General features: G+C 46.1%; 1 protein-coding gene across 4 annotated transcripts in view; it reads right to left on the bottom strand.

The window, feature by feature from the left end:
- LOC107222311 (protein bric-a-brac 2) overlaps positions 1-15,724 on the bottom strand; it is a 126,629-nt gene that overhangs the window by 18,730 nt on the left and 92,175 nt on the right. The gene's annotated exons all lie outside the window — the stretch shown is intronic.

Raw genomic sequence — 15,724 nt, 5'->3', positions numbered from 1 at the left:
CTAATTGTAAGTACTTTCTTATTCATCATCGAGCATCCTTTCGTGTAATGCTTCAAAGTTCCGACGCAATTTCATGCTTTTTGGCGTCGATTGACCGCAGTTTAGATTATCGAATTTAAGGGTCGCAGGCGATGATCACCGTCATCAAACTAATGGCTTGTGCTTTTTTCTTTCCTACCCTAGAAGGTAGTCGGGTCGGAAATGACAGTACGTGTAACCTGACCGTATAACGCCGATAAAACGGATGTATGCATGTGCATACCATGTGTGACCGATGTTCTTCGGCTCAAGAATGACGGTGCATCACATCACGTATGTAGGTAAATAATTTATTGAACATACACACCTACACAGCTTTGACACGCACGCGGCGCTGTAACACGCCGACATAATATCGCGGTATCAAGTGCCGTTCGCAGAGCCGAGGAGAAGGTTCCATCCAAATTGTAGGATGAGCTTCGTTTTGCCACATAATACAGCCGCTGGTTTGCCGATATATTTTTACGATAAAACTTTCATTCTCTGTGGGTAAAGCAGCGAGCTGTGAGGGAAGTCCAAGAATCATGCGCGACGTCGCTGCTGTTTTTCCCGTGCCTAATCCCAGTGGTGAGGAAATAATGACAGCGAATAAGACGGCGGTGAATGTTTTACCCGCTTTATTACAGACGTCTACACGTCAAGTCCCATCGGTTCGCACGGCAACACAGAAAGACACGTGGCCAAGCACTGCAGAGTTCGGGAAAAGTGGAAAAAGGGGATATTGCAAGCGGGAAATTAATTTCGAAAGTCACACAAGTCTGCAGTGGGCGCCGATTGCTCGGTCGTCGGGGGTGCGAGAGGCGCCAAAAAATCCCCTAACGAAAGGAGAAAAAAAATAAAAAAATGGGCAGACAGCTGTAGAAGCGGAGAAATATACCGGAGAAAACTTTTGAAATGAGGCAACTTTGCGTGTGTCTTCCACTTTCGACAGTTTTCAACCCCTTCGTCTGGTAAGCTTTCACATATTATGAAAGTTGGTCTCACGGTATTACCGCGTTTACTACGAGATATTAGCGCATTGGTAGGACGCTTTACACTCTTTCTATTCTTGTCTCACCATAATCGTGTGGATTGGCTGTAGGCGAGAGTTCGACATTAACTTCAGTCCACACTTTAATAAATCTTCTCGATGATGACTATATAACGAGATGATCGATTCTTCTTTGGCTTGCCTTGAAAAACTTTTCGTCTCCGAATCGTTTCGATAGACTCTCTTTCCAGCAGTTGGATCCTCGAGGATGCGAAGGAGATATCAAAAAGAGTGTAGAACCAGCAGCAGAGGAACTATAAAGGAAATCTGTCATTTTCGGCTGTAACTCTTGATACGTTGCTCGCAGCGTATTGGGACCGTGCCTAATCGATTCTTCTCGAAAAATTACCTCCATATAGTGCATCAAAGAATTGATTCCAGCACTTTTCAAAATCGCGAAAATTTTCGCCAAAAATGCAAAGGGGTTAGCCTTACTTTTTTCTTCATTTTCGGAGCCGAAAATTTTTGGTCTCTAATTCGATTTGTATGACCCTTTTCTGGCTCATTGGACCCCCAGGAACTCAGAAAACGCAGCGAAAAGAGCGTGTGAAAAATGTCAAAAACACAGCTTTTGGTTTTTTGGCTGTAACTTTTGATCCGTTGCTCGCAGCGTATTCGGACTGCTCCCAATCGATTCTTCTCGCAAAATTACGTCGGAATAGTGCCAGGAAGAATTTATTCCAGCACTTTTCAAAATCGCGAAAATTTTCGCCAAAAATACAAAGGGGTTAGCCTTCCTTTTTTCTTCATTTTTGGAGGCGAAAATTTTTCGTCTCAGATTCGATTTGTATGACCCTTTTTCAACTAATTGGACGCCCAGGAACTCAGAAAACGCAGCGAAAAGAGCGTGTGAAAAATGTCAAAAACACAGCTTTTGGTTTTTTGGCTGTAACTTTTGATCCGTTGCTCGCAGCGTGTTCGGACTGCGCCCAATCGATTTCTGTCGCAAAAATACGTCAGAATAATGCCAGGAAGAATTTATTCCAGCACTTTTCAAAATCGCGAAAATTTTCGCCAAAAATACAAAGGGGTTAGCCTTACTTGATTTTGGGAGCCGAAAATTTTTGGTCTCAGATTCGATTTGAATGACCCTTTCCTGATGAATTGGACGCCCAGGAACTCGGAAAACGCAGCGAAAAGAGCGTGGGATCAACGGAAGAGAAATTACGAAGGAAAAAGCACCAGCTGAAAAATCTCAAAAACACAGCTTTTGGTTTTTTGGCTGTAACTTTTGATCCAGTGCTCGCAGCGTATTCGGACTGCGCCCAATCGATTTCTCTCGCAAAAATACGTCGGAATAGTGCATGAAAGAATTTATTCCGGCACTTTTCAAAATCGCGAAAATTTTCGCCAAAAATGTAAAGGGGTTAGCCTTACTTGATTTTGGGAGCCGAAAATTTTTGGTCTCAGATTCGATTTGAATGAGACTTTTCCGATTAATTGGACGCCCAAGAACTCGGAAAACGCAGCGAAAAGAGCGTTGGACCAACGGCAGAGAAATTACGAAGGAAAGAGAGCACCAGCTGAAAAATATCAAAAACACAGCTTCTGGTTTTTTGGCTGTCACTTTGGATCTGTTGCTCGCAGCGTATTGGGATTGCGCCCAATCGATTCCTCTCGCAAAATTGCGTCGGAATAGTGCATCAAAGAATCAATTTAATCATTTTTCAAAGTCGGGCAGATTTTCAGAGCTCGGAAACTTTTCGTCTCGAAATCGTTTCGCGGGACTCTTTTTCCACTAATTGTACCCTCAGGAACGCGAAAAAGACACGTTGAAAACATTAAACTGTGACCGCGAGACCATAGGTGAAAAATCTCGGCACATTTTGCATCGAGGAAAAAATAGCGCGTTTCTCTGACCAACGCGCTTGCTTTATAATGGTACTAGGGTGAGAAGAGAGCACTCTTTCTGCCCCAGAGCGTTGGATGCGGTCTCAGCCTGTATATTCTGAGTAAGTATGCAGTTGCTCCGGAATGACACGAGTCAATGAAAAATTCAACCGTACGATATGCATTTCAGTGTCCAGCTTGAAAATGCTCCAACAGTTTGCCAGAGCGCTGCACTCCCGGCCGCTGCTGCTCCAGGAGTGTTGAATAATTCTTTGTGCGGCCTCCCGCACGGTTTGACGCCAGACTGCATGAAAAAACATTGGGGAGAAGATATTTGGCAGGGTACTATCCAGCCGCCGGCTCGTTTCAATGGAGAAACGAATAAAAGTACTGTGACGGAACGAATGTTTCACATTCTACTTGAAAAAAAAAATGAAAACACCAAAAAACGTCAGGGAGCAGTACTGCGGTACTGTACTTATTGTTGGACTGTATCCGTAAGGTACAATAATGGCTAAGGAAACAAGCGAACCCAGTGCGGGTACTGAAATATACCCAAGTATGGCAGATCGAGGTTGCACAAGAGTGGTTATGAGGAGCGAAATGAAAAGAAAGAGAGGCAGAATATGAACAAAGTCCAGAGCACCTAGTTATACATAACATATACGGTGCCGGTTTTCTTTCACGCGTGCGAAATGTGTATGCATATGTATATCCGTGTGGTTGTACGAGGCAAGGGGTGGGGGTAAGTTTAACCAGAGGTAAGGAAACGCCAACAAACACTAACACACTGGTGAAAAATTCATACCGCTCTGCGTTTCAGCGGTGGCGAGTAATTTGAAGGCAGTTAATAGTAGCCGGTCGAGGCTCTGGCATATTTAATTCAGGGTGCCGCTTCTGTCTTGGCTAGTGAAGTGAAGGAAAGCTCATTTCCATTAGCAACATGAATCATGTATGCATCGTATCTTCTCCCCTCTTAGCGCCCACCCAACACATCCGCGTATCCAACCCTCGCCGAGACTACGGACAACACTTCCCGCGCCTCTGCAGGCTTATCATCGCCGCGCTCCAGATGAGAAATGATTTTTATCGACCTTTCGAAAACTTCAACAAACATAATTCGAACGTATCGTAAAGACTGGTCATAGCTGTAGTCTTTGGTGGATGCAGTCATGCCTGGAACCGTTATTATGTAATAATGTGTTCTTTCGTGAACAGCCTGTTGGTACAGAGTGAATTCTAACAAATCAACCTAGACAGAAGAAGTATAAATATAAACTAACCCACGGGACTGTTACCTTCACCGTTTGCCTCCTTCAGAAGCGAAAACGAATCAAAGACGTCACAATCCGGATAAAAATATAACGCGATAGGTTCCAAACGGCAATAAAACATATATCCATAATAGAAATAGAGTAATAAAAAAAAAAAAGGAAAAAAGAAAGAATAACCGTATCCCGGAGCCGATCTCCCGGCCTCGAGACGGTGGAACGGTAATCCCATCGGAAAGATTTTAAATAGCTCGGGAGTTTTATGATTTTATTTTATGATCCCCGCTCCGTGTGATCCAGCGACCCGGAGTCTAGCTCGGTGACCGGAAGTAGACAGCAAACTAGCTACACACCGACGAGACGCTATCGGATTTCATGATCGCCGTCCTGGAATCAGGCCTCTTTCCTTGTCCCAGACTAGCACCGATCAACGATCCGCAATCAGGGATACCAGTCGGCTATTATTACACCTTTTATATCGATACTCGCACGTTTCTTCGAATGAGCCAGCAAGACGTTGTCAGCTCGAACGAGGAGAACTGCAAACTGGGTGTTTTTTTAATACGCAGCCGGAGTTATCCCGTAACTTTGTCTGGATGCCGTAGGAACGGCAGAGGGTGGAAAGATTGATCGGAGTGCATCACGTCGAGCGCGATGAATTCAATTACCGAGCCATTTATCCCGCGTTCGTGCAATAACGAATAGAGATACACGACGGATACACGATGCAGATATTGAGATATACCCGAGTGGCGCGAGCGAAGCCGAGCAATAAGGCATAAAAATTCTCCTCTATGCCCAACTAATATCAATCAATCCCGGATATAACCCGGCTACTAGCATCGACCACGGTTCCTGCATTCCAAATCAACCGGGATCCTCCTCCATCAAATAGCGTTGCGGGTATAACTACGTAGCAATAGCGAATTTCACTGACGTGTATAACAGATGTTAATTAAAATCTAATCCTCTCTACCAACGATTATAAACCCCCATTCGCTCCAGGCAAGCTTTGATCAAGAAGTTCACCTTGCGGTACGCGATACATGACAAAACTTTCTGTGCGTTTGATCGTCGAAACGGTTTCACGCACGATCGTTTCTACGTTACAATAACAAGAAAAAAAAAAAAAGGAAAACGTAGTAAAATAGTGAAAATGGCAGGCAAGTCATCTCGACGCCACGTCATTCGTCGATTGCAATGATAATCGCGTCAATTGCTTGAGGAATCATCAGTTACTCCCCGAGTCGTCGTGTAAGCAGCCAAGTCTGAAGTTAATAAGATAACCCCCATTGGTAGGTAGATAATTATCTCCCAATAGAAATAATTAATCGTCGGAGTCGAGGGCGCGTGTTTAATGTCAACGTGCGGTTTGCCGGTCGGGACATTTTCCCTCTTCCCTTTTTGATCTTCTCCTTTTTCCAAGCGCCTCACGACGACGTCGGACCTCACTCGTCGACGCGGTGCGTGTCTCGCGTGACAATTAACGCCCCCGCGGCGGTGTTTACATCCCAGAGTACGATTCCTCGCTCGACTTCCAACACCGAGGACAGATACCACCACCCGAGTTTGCCGGATCAGTTAGCGCCGTGCAGCAGAGATGCGCGGCTGGCTGAAAGATACAAAGAGAAAGGGTGAAGGCACGAAGAAGAAGAAGAAGAAGAAGAAGACCAAAGAAATCGGGAGGAGTGAGGCGAAGAAAAAAAAGAAAAAAACTTACACCCTTCCAGAGAACGTCATGTCAAAATTCCAGATGACCATCTCTGTACCATTTTACACTTTCCATAGCAAACTTCTTCGCGATAGTGAATAAACGAATGAACTCCGTTAATCGGATTACCCTGACAACGAGCGTCTGTTCTGCAATCGCATCACGAAGAGGAAATACCGGCGGACGATCCAAGGAGAGCTCCGAATTGAAATCGTCAAGTGTTCCTCGCCGGGTTGAACCAGGTTTCTGCATCCCTCGACACACTTCTGTATCTTCTAAGGGGTGGGCAAGCAAATATTTGCCGGAATCAAGCCGGGGTGAGATTCAATTCTGAGAAAATCTACACGCAGTTACCTACAGTAGGAATTTCGAGCTGTCGGGGTTGATACGTGGCACTCGTGCGGAGATACTGGCTGCGCGGAGAATTTCTACGAGGATAAATAATGCCTACCTGCCTTCGGAGAGCACCGACTTAAGTTTCGGTAGGAGCGGCTGGTGTGGAATTTACTTTCGATGAGGAGAAAAAAACATTCACTTCGTCATCTTGCCCCGCTGCTGTTCCGCGCGCTGAACTATAATACGAATTTCGAGGGTGAATTTTGCGGTAAGAGAATCGAAACTATTCGTATGGTCGTGCAGGGTTTATTTACCTTCTGCAGGGTAAAACGCGTTTCCCGGCCGGTTTCCTCGAGCCACACGTATACGCGTATATCCCGCAGATTCGAGACTCCAATATACATTTCGGAACGGCGGGACAGTTACAATAACCGTTGAAGATGAGGGTTATCTGAAACGGTTATGAGCTTGAGAATTTACCTTCTCCGGTCGAAGTAAACACTGCGAATCCACAGAGATTCCTGCTTTGGCGAATGCAACCAGAGCTGGGATATGTTGGTTGTAGCGAAACTTGGTTTCCACACCTATACGCGGTAATATCACAGTTGATCATTGTTGCGGGGGACATGATTTTCACACCTGAGAGATTTCTTAAACGGCAACAGCAAGAGCGGGATGATAAGAGGAAGGACAAAGAAAGGAGGGGGTTGGGAAATTGTTGAAGGGGTGAAAAGAAGAGAGCTCAGATATTATACGAATAAGTCTGTAGAAAGTAAAAAAGTAAAAACAACCCAGAGAAGGCAGAATAAGTCAGATAAAAGAAAAGAGAAGGAACGGATGTAAAAAAAACAAAAGCGTTGCGAAACGGTGGGTATACGTTTTTTACGAATAAATATGTACGTACCCATGTATAAAAACAGAAGAAGAAGAAGAAGAAGAAGAAAATAAGGAATAAAAATAAGTGGAAATAAAAAATGAGGGCGAGGAAAGGCGAGGGGACGGACGGTGAAGGGAGAAGGGTAAAAGCGACAGGCTTCCCCTTTCTTCAAAAAATAAAGAATTTCCGTTTCGTTTCTCGAGTTGTTAACAATGCAAATGTATACACGTGCGTATGTATGCATGCATATATGCCGTATAATACAGCCATAGAGCAGATACAAATATACGTATAAGGCATTCCAATATTCGTCGGTTGTTCTCGTCCGACACTGTCAAACTGCCGCATGCAGCGCACCGGGTAAAACCGTTGAATAATTTCCCAAACGTTTTTCCCAAAAACCAAATCGGAGACGAAGAGATGAAAACAAAAATACAAAGTCGATGAAAAAAAAAATTTAAACGAGGGATGGGACGGACTCATCACTTGGCCAAATGCCCGAGAATGCCCGGTACATGGTATGTACATAAATGTACGGTGGAAGGATCGTCGAAGCGGGTGCAGGGCAGGTGTGTGCCTTACTCGTATGTACCACCTACGTGTGGTGGAGCAAGGTATGTGCCATGGTAGCGGCGGGCCGACTCATGGAGGAAAACAATAGCGCGGCGCGTGGGTGCGGAAACGCGAACGAGCGTATATTTATATTAGAAACGGGAATCCCCCACCGCTGGAGCCGAGGCAACACCTCCTCTCCTCCTCTCCTCTCCTCTCCTCTCCTCTCCTCTTCTCTCCTCTCCTCTCCTCTCCTCTCCTCTCATCTCCCGCCGGCCCTCCAGCCGTACTCGCTAGACTTTCGGAACACAAGAGGTTAAAAGAGGTATAAATAGTTCGCGCTCCCGTTTGTATATTATCTCGAGTAGTCGCGAGAGTGCCCTTAAAGTCCCGTGTGTTTTACACGGGGCAACTGCCGCTGCCGCTACACCCCATCAAAGAATATGCCCGCTCTCACTCTTCAGACCATCTCGGACCACCTCGTAGACGCGGAGATATCAGAGCCCCCCTCCTCTCCTAGACCTCTTTATCCAGTTAGGCCGGCGGGGATACTTGAGTCATATCGGAACTGGATACCGCGCGAGATTCGCACAACCTCACTCACCTCGGAAAATTCAGGACTTCTGATTGTAGGTCGAGCCAGGTGTACGGCTCTCTGATTAAACGATTATAGCAAGCAGACTTTTGTCTCTGGAGTCAATTAAAGTCGATTCAGTTACGCTCGAGGGAGGCGCGAGCAGCTCGCAGTTGTTATACATACGATAAGTTTGGCGAAAACTATCAGCAAGCGGGGTTTAAATATCAGCCGGATGTTTGCCACCGCGTGTGTATATATCACTCTTCGTGAATTCATGTTAGCAGGCATCGGCATGTGCACCGACTCTCTCTCTCTCTCTCTCTTTCTTTCTCTCTTCGACTCGTATTATTCCTGGCCCGATCACCGGACTCCGCGGTTTCACTACTGCATCAGGGTGAAAATGTGCGAAAGATCAGAACACAGAATCGGGGAAAGCGCGATTCGTGTCGTTTGGGTTATGATCTATCTGATCTTTTCCCGAAAACCCGCTGTCAACCTACCGGCTGACTTCCAAAGAGTCAGGTTCGGTACAGAACAGGCTGGATCGAGCGCCTTTAACATACACGTTTCAGGACAAGGCTGCCTAGCCATCCTCGGGTTTAATGTATTCATCAAATATTGCAGACGAGGGTGCAGGTGTGCGTTGAATATATCCTCAAATTTGCCACTGCGGTACATAGCGATGAATTATTTCACGTACGAATGGACCAGGCAGTCGAGATCCACCCTGCTGCTTCACCAACAATTGCTGCAAGACCAAAACCCGCAACGACTTCCTATTCATTCCACATGGTCGACAATGTCCAATCCCTAGAATACTGATACCCAAGTAACGATGTCGCAAGATATTCTACAAATTGTGAAATAACTGACCAGAATGAGGGTTTGATGTAACCTGTAAGGGCGTGATCAACGATATCGAAACCCGGGATCACTCCATCAAATGTATATTCCATCTTCGGCTTGTAGCAGCGATCGATTTGATGGATAGAATCGTGTCCAGTAGCCTCTCGTCTTATTTGTACAATCCGAAGAGGCGGGGGTCGGGGAATGCGGAACGGTGTTTGGTATCTGGGCGGAGGGAATCAAGGACCCGGACGATGCGGAGGCAGGTAGATAGATGGATAGATGGATAGATAGATATACTGATCCATACGAACAGTTCGAGAGACGCATGCATAAAGTGCAATCAAACATTGATCATGCACGGAGTGTGCAGAGAGTCGGGGGCGCTTGCCGGGGGGTGGAGAATGGAGGGTAGAGAGAGGACCACGGAGTTCCAGCGCAAGGCCTCTTCCCGTTGTTGGTGGTAACACGGGGTGTGGACCAACTGCCTGATCACATATAGCCGAGAGGAGAGCGGTCATGTTTGTGTTGCGGGGGGGGGATGGGTGGGCGGAAGAGGGAAGGGCCGGTGTGCCTCCGACGAGTAGGAAGGAATCGATCGGCTGCGTAATTAACGCGTGTTCAATTTGCATGCGTGCGTTAGGAGCGCGTTTGTTCCACGAGCTGAGGACAGGATTGCGCGATAAGGGTCGAAGTGAGTCCGGCCAGGCACCGAGGGAACTCTTTTCCTCCTTTCCAACTCCGGGACCGTCGTACTTTTCTACGTCGTCAAGATCATCCGGCACGCATCTCGCCACGCGCTCCAGGGTTAGGTGCTCCGGCGAGCTCGACGTATCCCAGAGATGAGATACGGCATCATTAATTCAACTTGTGAAATCCTCGTCCCATAACCCAAGGCCATCTTCCCCATCGTGCAAGCTCTGCATTATGTAAACTTTGAGGCTAGACTCGATTCGACTGGCTGGGCTTGCAGGTTGGTTCCCGTTCCTTACTCTGCTGCAGGCTCATCGCCAAGGAGCACAACCCGGGCTCGTCTCTCGAGATCTCGTCACGTTGTCCAACATCATCGCGATCATTCTTGGATTCAATGTACCAATATACCACGCAAGCATATATCGACCTATTTCTTGACCTTCGGCGTGACCCCCATTAAACCAACTTTTCTTCCTTCATTACTCTTCTCGCAAAGTCGGTGAAACGTGGATAAGTTTCACCTCCCGTTTGGTGGTACCTACCGTGCGTTGCGTAGACCGCCGACATGGCTTATTTGTATTCAGCCTATACGCAAACGTGTCTACACCGCGCTGTATTGTATAGAAGTCTAGAAGACGGGGGTGCAGGGTGTAACAGTTACCCAGGGAAACGCGGTACCGCTGCAGGATCGATCTGCGAACAACCCCCAGCCACGTAGAATCTCGACATGCACCCGCTTATCCATACATGCATGCACCAGCGCCGAAAGATCTTCCATCACCGAACGACCCTCATAGGCACTGAAGAGACCTGAGAGATCTTACAACAGTCACAGACACCCGAAGCTAGGCCGTAAATCACAGCAGTGACTCGACTCTTGTTAGTTGGACCGATACAAAGATCCTTTTTCCAAAATCAGTTGCACCGCGATTTTTGATTTCGAATATGAAAACTGGATTGGATTCTAGCCACGTTCCCGACGAACATTGGATACTCCGTGAATAAAATTCCAAATTGTTTGAAACTCGATTCGGTTGCAGAAGTGAACAATTCATCAACACAAAGAAACGTTTTGAAATTTTGCTAGTTTCTCAATCGATCGTTGATGTGACAATTCAATCGCAGTAGTCTCTATGAAAGAAACTTTCTTCCGAAGTGTCGAGTAAGCGAAGTAAAATCTGGCATTGGTTTCGATACGTCGTAGCACATAGGAGTTATGAAAAGAAAGAAACGCGATCGAAAATCGATCGGAAAAACAAACGGTCTGCAGGGTGAAAAAGGATTGATAATTCATTGAAAAATTCCCGCACTGCAATTCCCAAAGCGGTGGAGTAAACGCGAAGCGGCGTCCCGGGTCCGCTGTTGTCTTCTCGGCACATTCACCTCCTTCGTCTGGCCCGCGTGCGCACTGCGCAACCCGAACGTGCAGACATGAACTGCACTGTCGGAGTGCAGGGAACGGGGTTGCACATATGCAGGATACACACGTAGGCGCAGAGAGGAGGAGGAGGAGAGGAGCGTTTCCGAAGTTAGAAAGACGTCGACCGACGTCCACCCCGTTCGTGGGTGGAGCGGCTGCACAAACCAGGCAGGCAGCAGCACTACGCGGAGGGCGAATGGTAATATTAAAAGTAATATTTCTGGACCGTCTGCAGGCCGGGCTTGGCTCTCTATTTATTTTTAATATAAATTAAACAATTTATTTTCCGGCAGCGGACCGGAGCCGAGGCTCGGGCGGGAATAAAACAGAGAATAATGGCCCCGTGCAATATCGAATGAAATATTATACGCTGTACAGCCAGCAGCCAGGTACGAGTCCTCCTCTTTGCCTCCTCCCTCCCGACCCAAGGAAAATATCCTCAATTTTTTACCTCCTCCCTTCTCCGCTGTTTTACTTTCTGTTTACCCCGCATCGAACGCACGCCGACTGGCTTTCTTTTGAGGATGCTGCGTTCCCTTACCGTCCAGCTGGAGGTGCAGCCCTGGGTCCTACTACCTTTGCCCTTTTCTTTCTCACCAGCCTGCTATTCTCGCTTTTGGGGTGTTCATGAAAAACGTGAAACTTTGGTATCTGCGGAGGCATTCAGTCGTTGTCCGAGAATAGAAAACTCTTTTTCGGTTTTTACTCTCCAACGGGAAACGATAACTTATATCGAAACTATAGGTTATTAGGCAGCGTCGCACACGGAGGCATATATATATAACCACATCCATACCTCCACCTCCAGCACCTCCTCCTCCTTCTTCTTCTTCTTCTTCTCCTCATTCACGGCGGAGGGCAAACAAATGAGACCGTGAAATTTATAACCGATAACCGTGTAAATAGTTAAATGCCAGGGCACGAATCTGTGTATGTACGTCGGCCCGCGCAGTATTTCCCCTCCTCTCCCTCCTTCGCCTCCTCCTCATCGTCCGCCGCCGCTGTGATATACGGTCGCCTTTCAAATATGTAATGCAACTAAATATTTGGACAGGCCAAGAGTACAAAGGCGCGCGAGCGGGACAGCCGGAAGGGGTTTAAAACAGGGGAAATACGATGGAGCGGAGGATGAAGAAAAGGAGCCGGCCAGGCAACACGACTGAGACATCGTGCCTACCGAAAGTTTGTTTGTTCTGCTCTGAGCCACGACGTCGTATTCCAAAAATTTTCCTCCTGCGGCTCCCCGTCGCTGTCTTCGATTCTTCATTTTTCTCCTAATCATTTTGATAAACGGTTGGGTATGGTAAAACATTCAAAAATCGGTCAGCATTATACAGAACGAATTCCAGGGATCGACTTACAGGCAGCCCTGCACAATGCTTAATACGTCGAGCTTCCAAGGCGAGCGCGATGTGATCGCGACGTATTTCTGTTTACGCTGTTAATTTGAGAGTGCGGCGGCACCGTGTGACGGGGGGGTTGGGTGGTGCAGGGGCAGAAAACCGACTTGGCGAACGATCGTTAAATCTTTGGTTATTGCAGGCGTTATATTGCACCGCGTATTACACACAAGAAGCGTATACATGTACGTAGATACTTGTACTCGTTACACCTAAACACACCGACTGTATACCTCTAATATATTTGTATAACGAGGCCGAAAATAATACGTGAGTAATCCCTGAACGGTGCAATATAACAGGGCATGAACCTCATCCGCTCGTAATAATAATAATGAAATCCACTTTCGAAGGGTGGGTGAATTTTGGTCCGTGAGATTTCCGAGGCGTGTAGGTACATCGTTTCGTATTTTTGCCAAGATACAAGGCGAAAGATTCGCCCGACGTGCCTGAAGAGAACCTGCAGGATAGCACGGCACGCTTCTCGGCAGACACTGACCAGAGTATTCTTCATCCTCCAGCATCGCGGAGGAGTAGCGTATAAATTTGTTTGTTTGAAACGGGTTGAGTTTCAATAAATCCAAAACCCTCTCTCTTTGGCCCGCGTTCTTCTTAAACCAATAAACACATCTTCCGCATGAATGCGCCGAATTTGTGAACGTGCGCAGCGCAGCGCGTGTCTTCGTACGATATTCATCGGTACACCGACTCTTTCCATTCTTTGTTTTCCAAGTAAGAACACGCAAGCACGAGTTGAGCTTGAACGCCGAAAATTTTTATTATTGCTTTCGATTTTTATCCAAAGTTGTCACTCATTGTCACTCAAGACGGAATGCTCTACCAATAGCTGAAGCTGAAACTGAAGCTGAACCACGAAGCATTAACCGCACGCATTCGGTCCAGATTTAGTTATTGCTGTAGGTGCCTGACTCAGCCTGACCTGACCTAACCACATCTTAATATTGGGCTCCGGGATATTTTTTCTGCTTCTCTGTTTGGTCTACGGTACAAATTGCCACTGGGTTTAACCTGAAACTTGCCTTCGTGAATTACAAGACGGTATAACACGGTTACATGACGCAAGAACAGAATCCAGACTGCCGAATGCTGAGAAGAGTTATTATCAAAACTTGGCGAAATATTCTCAGGGCAGGATTCGAATCGTAGTTGACGTGATTAGTGACGGCGGAAAGCAGCAAGTTAGTCCAGAATCAGTAGTTCTCTTCGCTTCTTGATGCGAAATTATGCCATGGAGGTTAGGCCTCTGAAATCTTTCGGTTCGATGTCGCTTGGAGACACAATGAGAAAAGAAGACGGTAAAAGTTGCAGTTGAGGAAAGAGATGGTGTAGTACGAGCTGCGATGGGTGGTGGGTGCGCGGTGTTTTTTCAGGTGAAACAAGCGGTGTGCGTCGCTTTATGTTGGCTTCTAAATATTCGCCTACAAAGGAAGAAGTCCATTAGTAGATAATCAGCGTCTTGGAATAATAATTTATTCCATTCTACGGTATGCTAATAGAAGAAGAAACACCCATCATCGTCTCTCCCCGCCATCCTTCCTTCCTTCGTACCTACGCGCAACTCCGTCAGCCTGTCTGCTTGTTGGGACCGTTATGTCCTTTTTTAAACTTCGTCGTCTCGAAGCACAAAAGACACTTTAATGAAATTCCCTGCACGAGACTTCCAGATTGCTGGACATGGTTTTTATAGCTCAGGTGTGAATACGGAAAGCGGTAAGAGAATCCTGCGCACATGGTGGACTCGATGAAAATGAGTCAGAGGTGAACGGAACGCGAGTAACAACCTCGCCGGATTTAACGAATCGACACAACGCAGATCGGAGCTGATCGTTACGATTAGAGAGAAAGAACTGATTTGACATTAAGATTAGAGCGATGAATCTAAACGACTCCGGTTACCGCAGGGCCTTGCTTGTTCTCACTTGGTAATTATACGGATTAAGTACTTGCGCCCCGTTTTTCCTCCTCCTCCCTCTCTCTCGATCGCCTTTCGACGCCCGGCCGGCTTTAAACTTTTATAGACGTCCGCAGGTTGTTCGCGGGTATAAACGAGCGGCTGTTATAACTATTCTCTACTTTTTCGTTGAACAAAACGAGGAGAATTTGTTTGAAAGATTGATAATAAGAGACGGCCTGGTGCGGTGAGCGACGTCCCGTGAAATTCCTTACAAACCATTAGCATAAGCGTATATAGATTTCGCCCTGGATAAGGACGGGTTGGTATATTAATTATTATCGCGATAGAGAATATTTCCATTCCCAGGAAGCGTTTAAATAATATTCCCCACCGAGATCCGAGGGAATAGATAAACGCGCGCCGTGCCGGCTTCGTATTATACGTAGTCGGTACGTTTTATGTACGTAGTTACCCGGTTGCAGAAGTCTTCGTATAGGATGGGCGGAATTTATATCGACCGGATGTTCGACGAAAACAATTAAATTGTAGACCTCCGTTCTTATGTATTATAACGATTTCGATTTTGATAAGAACGACGGCGTAAAATATTGCGCCACATACATACGTAACCAGCACACCTATTCGCAAATCATCCGAGCAACAATCCCGCATTTGCTGCAAACTCCGCAAACCGCACGTCTTATTACTACCTGAACATACGAGTTAGACGTTTCACGCTCGATGTACGAGATATATCTGGTTGTATAGTTAGCCGAGAAATCAAAATCGATTAATCAATTAATCTATACCTGTGAACGAGGGAAAATTGAACGGAGGTAAAAAAAAATAAAAATTATGGTTCTAAAAGCAATATACCGTTTGATTGAAACACTTCATCGCGTGTTGCATGTTGTATTATATGTACAGATCTGTATAATGATTTTATTTATATTGATCAATTTTTAATTCTACTATGTACGCAATCAAACATGATACGTATTCTGTTTCATCTGTGTTTCAGTCCGTTTTATCTGACAAATTGAATTCTTTAATCCATTTATAGTGTAAATTTTTGTCGACTCGATGATACTTTTTCTATTCTCCGAACGTCGAAAATGGAACTAGCATTAAATCCGCGGCTAACTAATCGATATTGTACAGAATAAAATTAATCCATTAATCTCAAAACATTTGAGGCGATTAAATCGAAAGATCTGTCTGTACGAC

The sequence above is a fragment of the Neodiprion lecontei genome, chromosome 2 (assembly GCF_021901455.1).
Source record: "Neodiprion lecontei isolate iyNeoLeco1 chromosome 2, iyNeoLeco1.1, whole genome shotgun sequence".
Taxonomy (NCBI): domain Eukaryota; kingdom Metazoa; phylum Arthropoda; class Insecta; order Hymenoptera; family Diprionidae; genus Neodiprion; species Neodiprion lecontei.
Note: the sequence above shows the minus strand (reverse complement) of the source record. Positions and strands in the feature narration are given on the sequence as shown.